This window comes from Rattus rattus, chromosome 6, assembly GCF_011064425.1.
Source record: "Rattus rattus isolate New Zealand chromosome 6, Rrattus_CSIRO_v1, whole genome shotgun sequence".
Lineage (NCBI taxonomy): Eukaryota > Metazoa > Chordata > Mammalia > Rodentia > Muridae > Rattus > Rattus rattus.
The window spans coordinates 37916379-37930380 of NC_046159.1; positions in this window are offsets into that span (position 1 = coordinate 37916379).

Here is a 14002-nt window from a genome sequence, read left to right on the forward strand (position 1 = left end):
CCATAAAATGCACTGTTTTATAAGAGTTGCCTTGATGAGGGAGGAGATGGGGGTTGTGAAGGGGAAACTGGGAAAAAGGATAATATTTGAGTTAAAAATTGTTGTGGTCTGCCCTGGAGTCATCTGTATTTTGATGCGAATTCCACTGCCCCAAGGACAGCTGGCTAGTCAGTACTCAGGACTCAGGTGACTTCACCAGAACCTTCTCCCCATTTAACTTGTAAAGTACAGGTGAGGGGCAGGTACAGGATAGAAGGAGGCCTGTCATTGGAGGAGAAGGAAGGATGGTGAGAGAAGTTTGAAGGAAGAGGAGAAGACTGGAATAGAAAGGAGGAAGAGACAGGAGGAGAGAGAAAGAAGCCATGGTGGGACAATATGGAAACTGACGTTAAGATTCCATACTGTATCTTTACAGGTTGTTATGAATGTTCTTTTTAAATAATTTTTTTAAGATGTGTTTATTTATAATACACTGTAGCTGTCTTCAGACCTACCAGAAGAGGCCATCAGATCTCATTAAGATGGTTGTGAGCCACCATGTGGGTGTTGGGATTTGAACTCAGGACCTCTGGAAGAGCAGTCAGTGCTCTTAACCACTGAGCCATCTCTCCAGCCCCTGTTATGAATGTTCTTAAGAGATGAATGTGTATTGGGCTTTGTATGTTTAGGTGGGCAATTATATCTTATCAATTGGTGTGGGAGCCGAATTGGATTTGGGCCTAGTTGCCTTGTGCTGTTTGGCCTTTGTCTTAGATTGTGGATCAAAAGCCTCTCCCTGTTATTTAGGGCTTAAGAAGTTTACATTCACGGGATGTTTTCAGCTGGAACAAGACCCTTCTGGGTCTCCAACAAGGTTTGACCCCTGCTGAGCCCTGCCTTTGCATGTGGAAGCCTTTTGTCCCCAACTGGGAGCAGTCTGGCCAGGTACTTCTCACCTGAGTCAAAGAATTAGGTTGGCCTTCCTGGTTATTTCCCTAATTTATTCAGGCCACATAGTTGGTCCTTTGTTACCGGAATCTCAGCCAGGGTTCCCCACTGTGTTTGGCAGATACCTGCTAAGTGCTGTACTTTGGATATATAGTTGGGTCAATAAAGAAACCAGGAGCTCTCTTCCTCTTCTGGCTTGACACGAATAACCTGTGTGTGTGTGTTTCTTTCATCCCACAGGCTTTCGCCCGATTCTGGGTACTGTGTCGGTGCAGGCGCCAACAAATTGGGTCAAAGGTTACTTTGTTGTGTGTTCTTTTATGTGACGGTTTGAGTGAAGGAAAGTGTGCGGCAGCTGGAGACACTGGCCTGCCACAGAATTGGGATGTGTGTTTCTGGCATGGAAACCTGCCTTGGGAACTAGAAAGGTAGAGAGATTGCTGCCAAGCTCAGAGAGAAGCCTTCAGCAGTGTGATATGGGATGGAGCAAAGTGGGTGAGACGCTTTGCTGACTGAGACGTAAGATATCTAGCAGATATCTTGGGGCACCACAGTGCCAGACCTAGAGCGGGTAAAAGACAACATTTTATTTTTTATATTTTCACAACAAAAAATAATTTCCAGTCTCCATCTGTGCCCTGAAGTTAACCCTGTGGCACAGCTCTACAGACCCAAATCCTGCCCAGAACGAGCTAGTCTCCCAGGAGTACTGTCACTCCTTAGTCCACAGGTGAGATGAACATTTTTGCTCCAATAACTAGACAAAGAGGGACCTGCAGGAGACTACAGGGCTCAGGGACCTCAGAACAACTGGGGACAGGATCATTCTGGTCTCCATCTGTGCCCTGGAGTTAACCTGTGGTACAGCTCTCCGGACCCAAATCTCTCTCAGAGAAAGATGGTCTCCCAGGAGTGCTGACACACCTAAGATCACAGGCTCACAGGTTCAGAGGAGGGGCAGGCTCCAGTCAGAGACAGCAAGACCAACTAACACCAGAAATAACCAGATGATGAGAGGCAAGCTCAAGAACCTAAGGAAGAAAAACCAAGGCTTAAGAAGGACATAAATAACCCCCTTAAAGAAATACAGGAGAACACCTTAGAGAGGAAACACAAAAATCCCTTAAAGAATTACAGGAAAACACAACCAAACAGGTGGAAGTATTGAACAAAACCATCCAGGATCTGAAAATGGAATTAGAAACAATAAAGAAATCAGAAAGGGAGACAATCCTGGAGATAAAAAAAACCTAGGAAACAGAGCAGGAGTCATAGATGCAAGCATCACCAACAGAATAACAGAGATTAAAGAGAGAAACTCAGGTGAAAAAGATACCATAGAAAGCACTGACACAACAATCAAAGAAAATGCAAAAAGCTTAAAACTCCAAACCCAAAACATCCAGAAAATCCAGGACACAATGAGAAGAGCAAAACTACGGGTAATATATATAGAAGAGAGCAAAGACTCCAAACTTAAAGGACCAGTAAATATCTTCAACAAAATTATAGAAGAAAACTTCCCTAACCTAAAGAAAGAGATGCCTATGAACATAAAAGAAATCAACAGAACTCCAAATAGATTAGACCAGAAAAGAAATTCCTCCCATTACATAATAGTCAAAACACCAAATGCACAAAACAAAGAAAAATATTAAAAGCAGTAAGGGAAAAGGGTTAAGTAATGTATAAAGCAGACCTATCAGAATTTTACCAGACTTCTGACTAGAGACTCTAAAAGTCAGCAAAACTCTCAATTAGCATAGATAAAGAAAGCAAGCTATACCGTGACAAAACCAGATTTACACAATACATTTCCACAAGTCCAACCCTAAAAAGATAATAGATGGAAAACTCCAACACAAGGAAGGAGACTACACCCTACAAAAAGCAAGAAAGTAATTTTCTTTCAACAAACACTAAAGAAGGACCCACACAAACATAATTCCACCCCTAACAACAAAAATAACATGAAACAACAATCACTATTCCTTAATATCTCTTAATGTCAATGGACTCAGTTCCCCAATAAAAAGACATAGACTAACAGACTAGACATGTAAAGAGGACCCAGCATTTTGCTACAGACAGGAAACACACCTCAGTGACAAAGACAGACATTACATCAGAGTAAAAAAAAAAAAACAGAAAAAAAAATTCCAAGGAAATGGTCCCAAGAAAGAAGCTGGAGGAGTCATTCAAATATCGAATAAAATCAACTTTCAACCAAAAGTTATCAAAAAAGATAAGGAAAGACACTCCATACTCATCAAAGGAAAAGTCTACTAAGATGAACTCTGAACATCTGTGCTCCAAATACAAGGGCACCCACATTCATAAAAGAAACTTCACTAAAGCTCAGAGCACACATTGCAACTCACATAATAATAATGGGAGAATTCAAGACCCAACTGTTATCAATAGACAGATAATAGAAACAGAAACTAAACAGAGACAGTGAAACCAACAGAAGTTATGATCCAAATGGATTAACAGATATTTAAAGAACATTTCATCCTAAAACAAAAGGATATACCTTCTTCTCAGCACCTCATGGTACCTTCTCCAAAACTGACCATATAATCGGTCACAGAACAGGGCTCAATAGGTACAAGAAGACAGAAATAATTCCATGCATCCTTTCAGATCACCACGAACTAAGTCTGGTCTTCAAGAACAACAAAAGATGTCAGAAAGCCCACATACACATGGAAGTTGAACAACGTTCTACTCATTGATACCTGTGTCAAGAAAGAAATTAAAGTCTTTTTAGAATTTAAGGAAAATAAAGGCACAACATACTCAAACTTACAGAACAAAATGAAAACAGTGCTAAGAGGAAAACTCATAGCTCTGAGTGCCTCGAAAAAGAAACTGGAGAGAGCATACACTAGCAGCTTGACAGCAAACCTGAAAGCTCTAGAACAAAAAGAAGCAAATACACCCAAGGGGAGTAGAAGGCAGGAAATAATCAAACTCAGGACTGAAATCAAAAAAGTAGAAACAAAAAGAACTATACAAAGAATCAACAAAACCAAGAGCTGGTTCTTTGAGAAAAATCAACAAAATAGATAAATCCTTAGCCAAACTAACGAGAGGACACAGAGAGTGTGTACAAATTAACAAAATCAGAAATGAAAAGGGAGACATAACAACAGAATCTGAGGAAATTTAAAAAAAAATCATCAGATCCTACTACAAAAGCCTATATTCAACAAAACTGGAAAATCTGGAGGAAATGGACAGTTTTCTAGACAGATACCAGGTAACAAAGTTAAATCAGGATCAGATAAACTATCTAAACAGTCCCATAACTCCTAAAGAAATAGAAGCAGTTATTAAAAGTCTCCCAAGCAAAAAAGGCCCAGGACCAGAGGGTTTAGTACAGAATTCTATCAGACCTTCATAGAAGACCTAATATCAATACTGTCCAAACTAGTGCACAAAATAGAAACAAAAGGAGCACTACCGAATTCCTTCTATGAAGCCACAATTACACTTATACCTAAACCACACAAAGACCCAACAATGAAAAAGAACTTCAGACCAATCTCCCTTACGAATATCAACACAAAAATACTCAATAAAATCCTTGCAAAGTGAATCCAAGAACACATCAAAACGATCATCCATCATTATCAAGTAGGCTTCATCCCAGGGATGCAAGGATGGTTCAATATACAGAAATCCATCAATATAATCTACTATGTAAAAAAACCTCAAAAAACCCACACGATCATCTCATTAGATGCTGAGAAAGCATTTGACAAAATTCAACACCCCTTCATGTTAAAATTCTTGGGAAGATCAGGGTCTCAAGGCCCATACCTAAACATACTAAGAGCAATATACAGCAAACCAGTAATCAATACCAACTAAATGGAGAGAAACTTGAAGCAATCCCACTAAAATCAGGGACTAGACAAGGCTGCCCACTCTCTTCCGACTTATTCAATATAGTTCTTGAAATTCTAGACAGAGCAATCAGACAACAAAAGGAGGTCAAAGGGATACAAATTGGAAAGGAAGAAGACAAAAATATCACTACTTGCAGTTAATATGATAGTATACTTAAAAGTCCCCAAAAATTCCATCAGAGAACCTGATAAAGAACTTCAGCAAAGTGGCTGGATATAAAATTAACTCCAAACAATCAGTAGCCTTCCTCTACTCAAAGGATAAACAGACTGAGAAAGAATTATGGAATCAACACCCACAATAGTCACAAATAACATAAAATCCCTCGGTGTTACTCTAACCCAGCAAGTGAAAGATCTGTATGACAAGAACTTCAAGTCTCTGAAGAAAGAAATCAAAGAAGATCTCAGAAGATGGAAAGACTTCCCATGCTCTTGTATTGGCAGGATTAATATAGTAAAAATGGCCATCTTGCTGAAAGCAATCTACATATTCAATGCAATCCCCATCAAAATTCCTACTCAAGTCTTCATAGAGTTGAAGAGCAATTCTCAAATTCAGTTAGAAAAACAAAAAACCCAAGATAGAAAAAAAGTATTCTCAACAATAAAAGAACATGTGGAGAAATCACCATTCCTGACCTCAAGCTGTATTACAGAGCAATAGTGATTTTAAAAAATGCATGGTATTGGTACAGAGATAGACAGGTAGATCGATGGAATAGAATTGAAGACCCAGAAATGAACCCACATACCTGTGGTCACCTAGTCTTTGAAAAAGAAGCTAAAACCATCCAGTGGGAAAAAGACAGCAGTTTCAACAAATGGTGCTGGTTCAATTGGAGCTCTGCATGTAGAAGAATGCAAATTGATCCATTCTTACTCCCTGTACAAAGCTCAAGTCCAAGTGGATCAAGGACCTCCACATAAAACCAGATACACTGAATCTAATAGAAGAGAAAGTGGGGAAAAGCCTTGAACACATGGTCACAGCAGAAAATTTCCTGAACAGAAGATCAATAGCTTATTCTCTAAGATCAAGAATCAACAAATGGTACTTCATAAAATTGCAAAGCTTCTGTAAGGCAAAGGACACTGTCTATAGGACAGAACATCAGCCAACAGATTGGGAAAAGATCTTTACCAATCCTATATCTGATAGATCCAACATATACAAAGATTGCAAGAAGTTAGACTTCAGAGAGCACTGGGTCCCCAATGAATGAGTTAAAGAGCTGACGGAGTTGAAGGAGTTTGCAACCCATGGGAAGAACAACAATATCAACCAACCAGAACCCCCTAGAGCTCCCAGGGACTAAACCACCAACCAAAGAGTGCACATGGAGGGACCCATGGCTCCATCTGCTTATGTAGCAGAGGATGGACCTTGTAGGGCATCGATGGGAGGAGAGGCCCTTGGTCCTGGGAAGGTTCAATGCCCTAGTGTAGGGAAATGCCGGGGCGGGGCAGTGAGGAGTAGGGGGGGAGCACCCACATAGAAGCAGGGGGAGGGAGGATGGGATAGGGGGTTTCCAGAGGGGAAACCTGAAAAGGGTATAACATTTGAAATGTAAATAAATAAAATATCCAATAAAAAAGAAATATAAATAAAATCACTAATAAAAAATTAGATAAAGAAAGAAAATAATAATAAAAAAAGAGTTGCCTTGGTCATGGTGTCTCTTCACAGCAATAGAACACTAAGGCAGAAGCAGAAGTGACAGACTATTCTAAGGCAACACGTTTTCTCAGACCCAGTAATGCAGATGCTCATATGAAGAACATAAAGTCCAGTGTGTAGTGAAACATTGAGAGATGGGAGAGAATATGATCAATATATGCCTCATGGAATTCCCAAGGAATAAAAATGCAATGTTTTCATTTACTTTTAAGAATTTCATATATGCCTACAGTGCATTTTGGCCACAGTCACCACCAGTTCCACCCCATAATTCCTCTCAAGTTCATGCTCATCCTGCCACACTCTCCCAACTTCATATCGCCTCTCTCTCTCTCTCTCTCTCTCTCTCTCTCTCTCTCTCTCTCTCTCTCTCTCATTCTTTCTTCTTTTCTTGATTTGTCTGTTTATTGATTGTTTTAAAAGTTCAATTTATTTTGCCTGTATAATTACGGGTGTGGAACCAGCCACTAGTGCATGGTCAACCTCCTTAGAGAAAACTGATGCTCTCTCTTCCAAAACTCATGAATTTCAATGGCTTCTCAGCTAGGTTGGAGCTCATAAGTCCCTCCCCACTCCACATTGGAATATTGACTGGCTTGTTCTTTTTTCAGACAAATGGCCACCAACATGGGACATGTGTCTATTAGACAGAAGTGGTAGTGGACCAGAGTGGTGGAGCCCTGCTTGTGGCATGGGGAAGATATGTTATGAACTTTTTGTGTCAGAAAGATCCAGATATATCCCTAGCCTTCTAAAGTGTCAATGCGCTGAAAAGCAATAAATTTACAATCTACGTGAGTTTCATCAAATTTTACAATTTGTCAAACAATTTTCATGTCACTTGATGGTTAGCCATTGGCACTTACAGGTTCTTGCATTCCGATGTTAATTAACTCTCTGATCCCACATTCACTTCCCAGGGTAATTTATACGAGAAATGTGCTATAGGATGGCTAAGGAAGGCTTAAAGGGGGATGCAGAGCTCAGAGAGGATATCCTGAAGACAAAGGCAGACCAGAACAGCTGTGTTCTGAACCGCAAGTGTGATGCCCTTCAGGCAGAGCTGCCACATGCGAGTCTGGGTGGCAGGGAATTCAGAGGGTCAGTTTGAAGTGGTCTGAGAGTCAATGTCAGAAAAACTTGGCTCAAATCAAGCCGGAGTTACAGAGGCAGGACAATTTTCCTGCATGGGACTCATGACAAGTGACTGAGAGGCAAGTTGTCAGGCCCGCCGCACTTAGTCTTGGGGTAATTCTTTTATAGTCCCAAATGAGGGGGCTTTTATGATCCTCTAGTGAGATTGATAGTCTCATTGTAGCTGGTGTTTTGGATAGGATTTATTTTCAGGTGTCGTTATTTATTGCCACAAACAAATGATCAGCCGTGCCTCCTGGTATGCTGGCAGCTGGTGCTTACTTACTTGTGTGACTATGATGGAGAGATAGTCGTTATTGGCACTTACACTCAAAATAGAGTGAATCAGGCATGGACTGTTGCTGTGTAACAGAGTAACCCACAGCTCCCTGCTCTCTTGTATTTAAAATAGATATCAAGTAGTCAGAGAGATTTAAAGGCTGAAGGACTGGGCAGGAACTGGCTTTAAAGCGAAGTGTGTCATAGGACAAGAACTTGAGAGCGATCTCTGATGATCCAGAGATCCACGAGCCAGAAAGAAAAGAGGGGGTAGCAATCATACCACCATGAAGAATGTAATCCTTCCATCTGAGCGAGTCTGGAAGGGCCTTCTGCCACCCACTTGTCTATGCAACGGTAGGCTCAAACATCTTCATGCCCACTTCTGTCAGGCCTCTCCTCAAATACAGTCTCCCTCAGAGCTGTCAGCCCTAGGGAAAGCATCTGAAAAAGCTCTGTCGCTCAATGTCTCTTTGTCATACTTCAGTGTTTTCTTCTGTTTTTCTGTTATCGTTTGAGAATTTCATAAATGCATATGTATGTATGTATGTATGTATGTATGTATGTATGTATGTATATGCATTTTGACCAAATTCACCTCAACCCCTCCCCTTCAGTTCCTCCCCTATCCCTGCACCACCTTCCTCTCAACTTCATGCCCTTTGTTTTTAGAACCAGAATCCACTTAGTGCTGTTATTGTGTGCATGGGAGCAGGACCACAAGTAGCCTCTGGGAACACATCCCTGAAGAAGACTGTTGCCCCATCTGCCAGCATCCAACAATCAGCAATAGTTCCCGGGCTGCTGTTGGGGTTTAATAAACTCTCCCACATCTACGCTGGATTCTGACTGGTCTAATCTTTCAAAGGTCTTGCACACATGGTCACAGCTGCTCTGAGCTTGTGTACAGCAGCCATGCAGTACCAGGCAAATGCTGTTTTAGGGCAGATACCCTCTAACTCTGGCTCTTCTAATCCTTCTATATAGTTGAGGCTGGCCTTGAACTTCCTGCCCTCCTGCATGCTGGGACTGCTTCACCTAGCATTTGCTCACCCATTCGCTCATCTCTCGGTTGTTTTCTGCTGCCCACCATCAAAGACATCTTGCTGGTCAGGGCAAGACTTCAGTTTGTTTGCCCCCCTTTCGTGAGACCCCTAAAGCATATGGGGATTCTGAAACTAAAAATATGAGCAAATGAATAAATGTTCTTTCTTTTTTTAAAAAGGCAAAGGTAATAAAATTATACAAATTTACAACATCTGCATGTTGATTTTTAGGAAAACTATGTTGCCTGTGTTTTATATAATTTTCACATGCATTTGTATCTCTAAGCAATGGATTTATTTGGGCCAGTTGTGAACAATATATAAATGAATTGTAATTCTTCATTCTGTAATATTCTAAAGAGTTTTAATATGTAGTAGAGTAATTTCCTCTCTCTCTCTCTCTGCACGTGTATGTGTGTGTGTGTGTCTATGTGTGTGTCTCTCTCTGTCTCTGTCTCTCTCAGTCTCTCTGTCCCTCTCTATGTCTCTGTCTCTGTCTGTCTGTCTCTCTCTCTCTCTCTCTCTCTCTCTCTCTCTCATTTTGTGCTGTTTTTATTGTTGTTCTGGTTTGTGCTGTTTCCATTTTTACTTTGACAAACAATGCTGCTATTAATAGCCCTGCTATCATTTGGTTTCCTACATCCAAAGGGCAGAAAATGGAGATTGTGTTCTGTAAAGGGCCAGACAGTGCATATTTGGACCCTTGGAAGCCACAAAAGCAGTCATAGGCTGTTTATGAGCAAAACAGCAAGATTGTGCTTCAATAAAACCTTAACACTGGGGCTGGAGAAATGGCTCAGTGCTGGAGAACTGACTGCTTTTGTAGAGGACTTGGGTTTGATTTCCAGCACCTACCTCACTCACTGCCATCTCTAATGGTTATGGGGGAACCAACACCTTCTCCTGACCTCCACCGGCACAGGGAATGCATGTGGTGCCCATGCATACCTGCAAACAAAACTTCTATACCCATAAATTTAATCAAATTTTTTAAAATCTTAATGACAAAAACCATAGTGCTGTGCACTGCCACTGCTGAGCATGGCTTGCTTAATCATGGAACCGCCAGTAGCATTCTTGATAGCTGGAGTAGGGGCGGGAGCAACCTAGCTACTGAGTTAGAGGGCACGTGGGCATTCAACTTTGCAGAATGTCTTAGTCAGTGATGTGTTTATAAAAAGATAAAGAGAGAATATGCCCCGGGTCCCTGGTTTGATCCTGGGTTTTGGCACCAATGTCTTGTTATAAAAAGATAAGGAGAGAGGGGAGATTATGTTCTATGGAGGAATGGGGGAGGGGGTGGCTCAGTGGGTCCATGCTGAGGCATCCCTTCCCCTTGACGGCCAGTCACACAGTATGGGGCATGGGGAGGGAGTTAGGAGAGTAGGAGGACAGAGAGAGAAGTAGAAGAGGAGAGTAGAGGACGAGCACATGGAGAGAAGGGGGAAAGGAATGGGGAGAGAAGGGACAAATGGGTGAAGAGAGAAGGAGCAAGAGAGAACAAGAGCAAGAGAGTGAGAAGGGGGCAAGTAGCCCCTGTTATAGTGTCAGGCATACCTGGTTGTTGCCAGGTAACTGTGGAGTGGAGCTTAGACAGAAAGCTAACAGTTAGGGTTTTATTGCTGTGAAGAGACACCATGACTACGGCAACTCTTCTAAAGGACAACATTTAATTGGGGTTGGCTTACAGTTCAGAGGTTTAGTCCATCATCGTCCTGGTGGGAAGCATGGTGGCATAAAGGCACACGTGGGGCTGGAGAGGTAGCGGAGAGTTCTACCTCTGGATCCACAGGCAGCAGAAAGACATCATGAGCCACTAGGCCTGGCTTGAGCTTCTGGCCCCACAGCCCACCCTCAGTGAAACACTTCCTCCGACAAGACCGCACCTACTCCAACAACGTTGCACCTCCCAACAGCGCCATTCCCTACAGGCCTGTGGGGGCCATTTTCTTTCAAACCACTACACCGGATAATTCCAATCTTCCATCCAAAATAGTTTGAGTCTAACTTCCCACTGGCAACTGAATAAGTTATTTCTCCACCAGTGAAATGAACCAATACAAGCCAGCTTAGATTAGATTAAACTCCGATTTATGGGGAAGCTGGTCTGTGGAGAGTTCACTGGCCCCAAGGACAGAAGCCTGGGAAGGAAGAGAGGGGGAAGAGAAAGAGAGAAAGAGAGAGGAACAGAAAGAAATAGGAGAAACCAAAATGCCTGGATTATGTAAGGAAGAGCCTCTGAGGAAAGGCAGCCCATCCTCTGGGCTGGAAAATTCAGGATTGTGGGCAAGGTATGCCGGGTAGAGACTGAGCGATGTTGGAAGAACGTGAAGGCCAGGTCTGCTTTGATATAAAATATGCACCTCAGTCCCTTGTCCCGGGGTCTCAAACCAAACAGCAATGTATAAGCTTTTATACACAGATAAAGAATTCACTTTAATGGGCCCACCTTGTAATAAAAAGAAATTTGCCCAACAAAAAAATCTTAATTTTAAAAATAATTATACAGGGCCAACATACATAGCTCAGCAGATAAGAGTACTGGCTGCTCTTGAGGAGAACCTGAGCGTCTCACATAGCAGCTGACAACCGTCTGAAACTCCAGGTCCAGTGGATCAGATGCCCTCTTCTGGCTTCCATTGGGCACTGCACCCATGTGGATCACAGACATGCATTCAGAAGAAATACTCATACATATAAAAATACCGCAATGTTTTTTATTTTTGTTTTGTTTTTGTTGGTTTTTATTGCTGTTGTTGTTTGGTTGTTGTGAGATTTTTTGGGTTTTTTGTTGTTTGTTTGTTTGTTTGTTTTTTGGTTTTTCAACACAGGATTTCTCTGTGTATCCTGGAGCTCGAACCGTAGACCAAGCTGGCCTCAAACTCAGAGATCTGCCTGCCTCTGCCTCCTGAGTATTGGGATGAAAGGTATGGGCCACCACAACCAAGTTGCTTTTTAAATATTTTTTTAAGTTAAATAGTTACATACGCATGCTGCTTTATATTCATGGTAATGTTAGTTCAATCCTGAAGGTGTTTTTAATATGTAGCACTTACAATTTTAGAAAAGCCAGTAAACCAGATACACAATATAGAGTGTTGGTCAAACTGCACCTGGTTGTAGCATACACAGTCAGACTTCCAAGGACTGTTCTGAATCAAGACACTGTGAAATCCTGTGCTGAGAGACTAGGAAAACACAATGCAAATAAAGGGTGCGGCATCTAAAAATTCCAAATAAATAATTTGTGGAATTACATGCGTTAATAATTGATAATACATAATGCATTGTAGTGGTTTCAAGATTTCAATAGATATATTTGTATGTGTAACTTAAGGGCTAACACACACACACACACACACACACACACACACACACACACACACACACACACACACTAGAGGTCTAGTACTAAAAACTAAAAAACAAACCAAACCAACCAACCAAACAACAGCATCCCCCTATTGTTCGGGGATGATTTGTGCACTGTGTACTCCGAAGCTGATTTATTTCTATGCCCAGACATCTGTTTGTAGTCCCAGGCATTGGTATGGTCGAGCATCTCCTGTCTCAATGTTATGTAAAAATTGTTTTCCATACCTCTGATTGATTAATAAATTGCTGATCAGCTGGGTAGGAGAAGTGGGAAAAGAGAAGAAGGTATGGAGAGACCATGTGGAGGGACCAGGAGGATTTGCCATGAAGTCACCATGAAGGAGCAGCCATAGGACTCTTATGGAGCAGAGTGAGCCAGGCACAGATTGCAGAGTGAGACTCAGATTGCAGGGAGATGGGCAGCCTTAGAGGCTTAGCAGCTCAGAACCTAGCCAGCATAGTGCCACCAGCTTATTAATATTAAAAAACAACAACAACAGCATTCTGTGTCAGTTACTCAGGGACTAACCCAGGGTAGTGTGGGCATAGAAAAACCCTATTTGGGAGCAAAGGAGGCATAGAACACCCCCCACCCCCAAAATTACTTTTACACTCTGTGGTTGGAACTGTTTTTTAATGGTCCTTGGTCTTTATTAATTACTTTTTTTGCAGTGAACTTTTCCGATGTCTTTGAGATGAATATCTCACTTCTTTTTTTATCTGCAGCAGATTGCTAGCAATAAGTTCATAACTGCTTCCCCATGAAGCACAGACATCCTCCAAGGGTCTGGTTTTATGACGTCTAAATTTATACTTACAGTTTCATATTTTCTAAATGTTATCCCCCAAATAAAATATAACCTAGGTACCATCCTAGGCTTTTTTTTTCTATTTTTTCTTACATGAATTAATTTATTCACTTTACATCCTGATCTCAGCACCCCCCTCTCAGTTCTACCCCTACAAATCCTTCCCCCTTACTCCATCCCCTTCTCCTCAGAGGAGACCCCCTTAAATACCACCCCTGCCTGAGACATCAAGTAGAAGCAGAGCTAAGCTCATCTTGTCCCACTGAGGCATGACAGGGCAGTGCAGCTAGGGGAAGAGGATCCAATGGCAGGGGACAGAGTTAGAGACAGCCTCTGCTCTAGTTGTTAGGGGACCCACATGAAGACCAAGCTCCACAACTGCTACAAATGTGCAGGGGACCGAGGTCCAACCCCTGCATGCTCTTTGGTTGGTAGTCAGGTCTCTGTGAGCCCCAAGGGCCCAGGTTAGTTGGCTCTGTATATAGGTCTTCTTGTGGTGTCCTTGACCCACCCCTTGTTCGCTCAATGCAGTCCCCCTCTCTGCCACAAAGCCCCCCAAGCTCCGCCTGATGTTTGGCTGTGGGTCTCTCCATCTGTTTCCGTCTGGATGGAGCCTCTCAGGAGATAGTTATGCCAGGCTCCTGTCTGGATATTCCTGGTGCTGGGGACAGAGAAGTGGCTGGACAATCCATTGTCATTAACTTGTTTTTTAAAGATTTATTTATTGTATAAGAGTACACTATAGCTGTCTTCAGACACACCAGAAGAAGGCATAAGATCCCATTACAGATGGCTGTGAGCTACCATGTGGGTGCCAGGAACTGAACTCAGGAC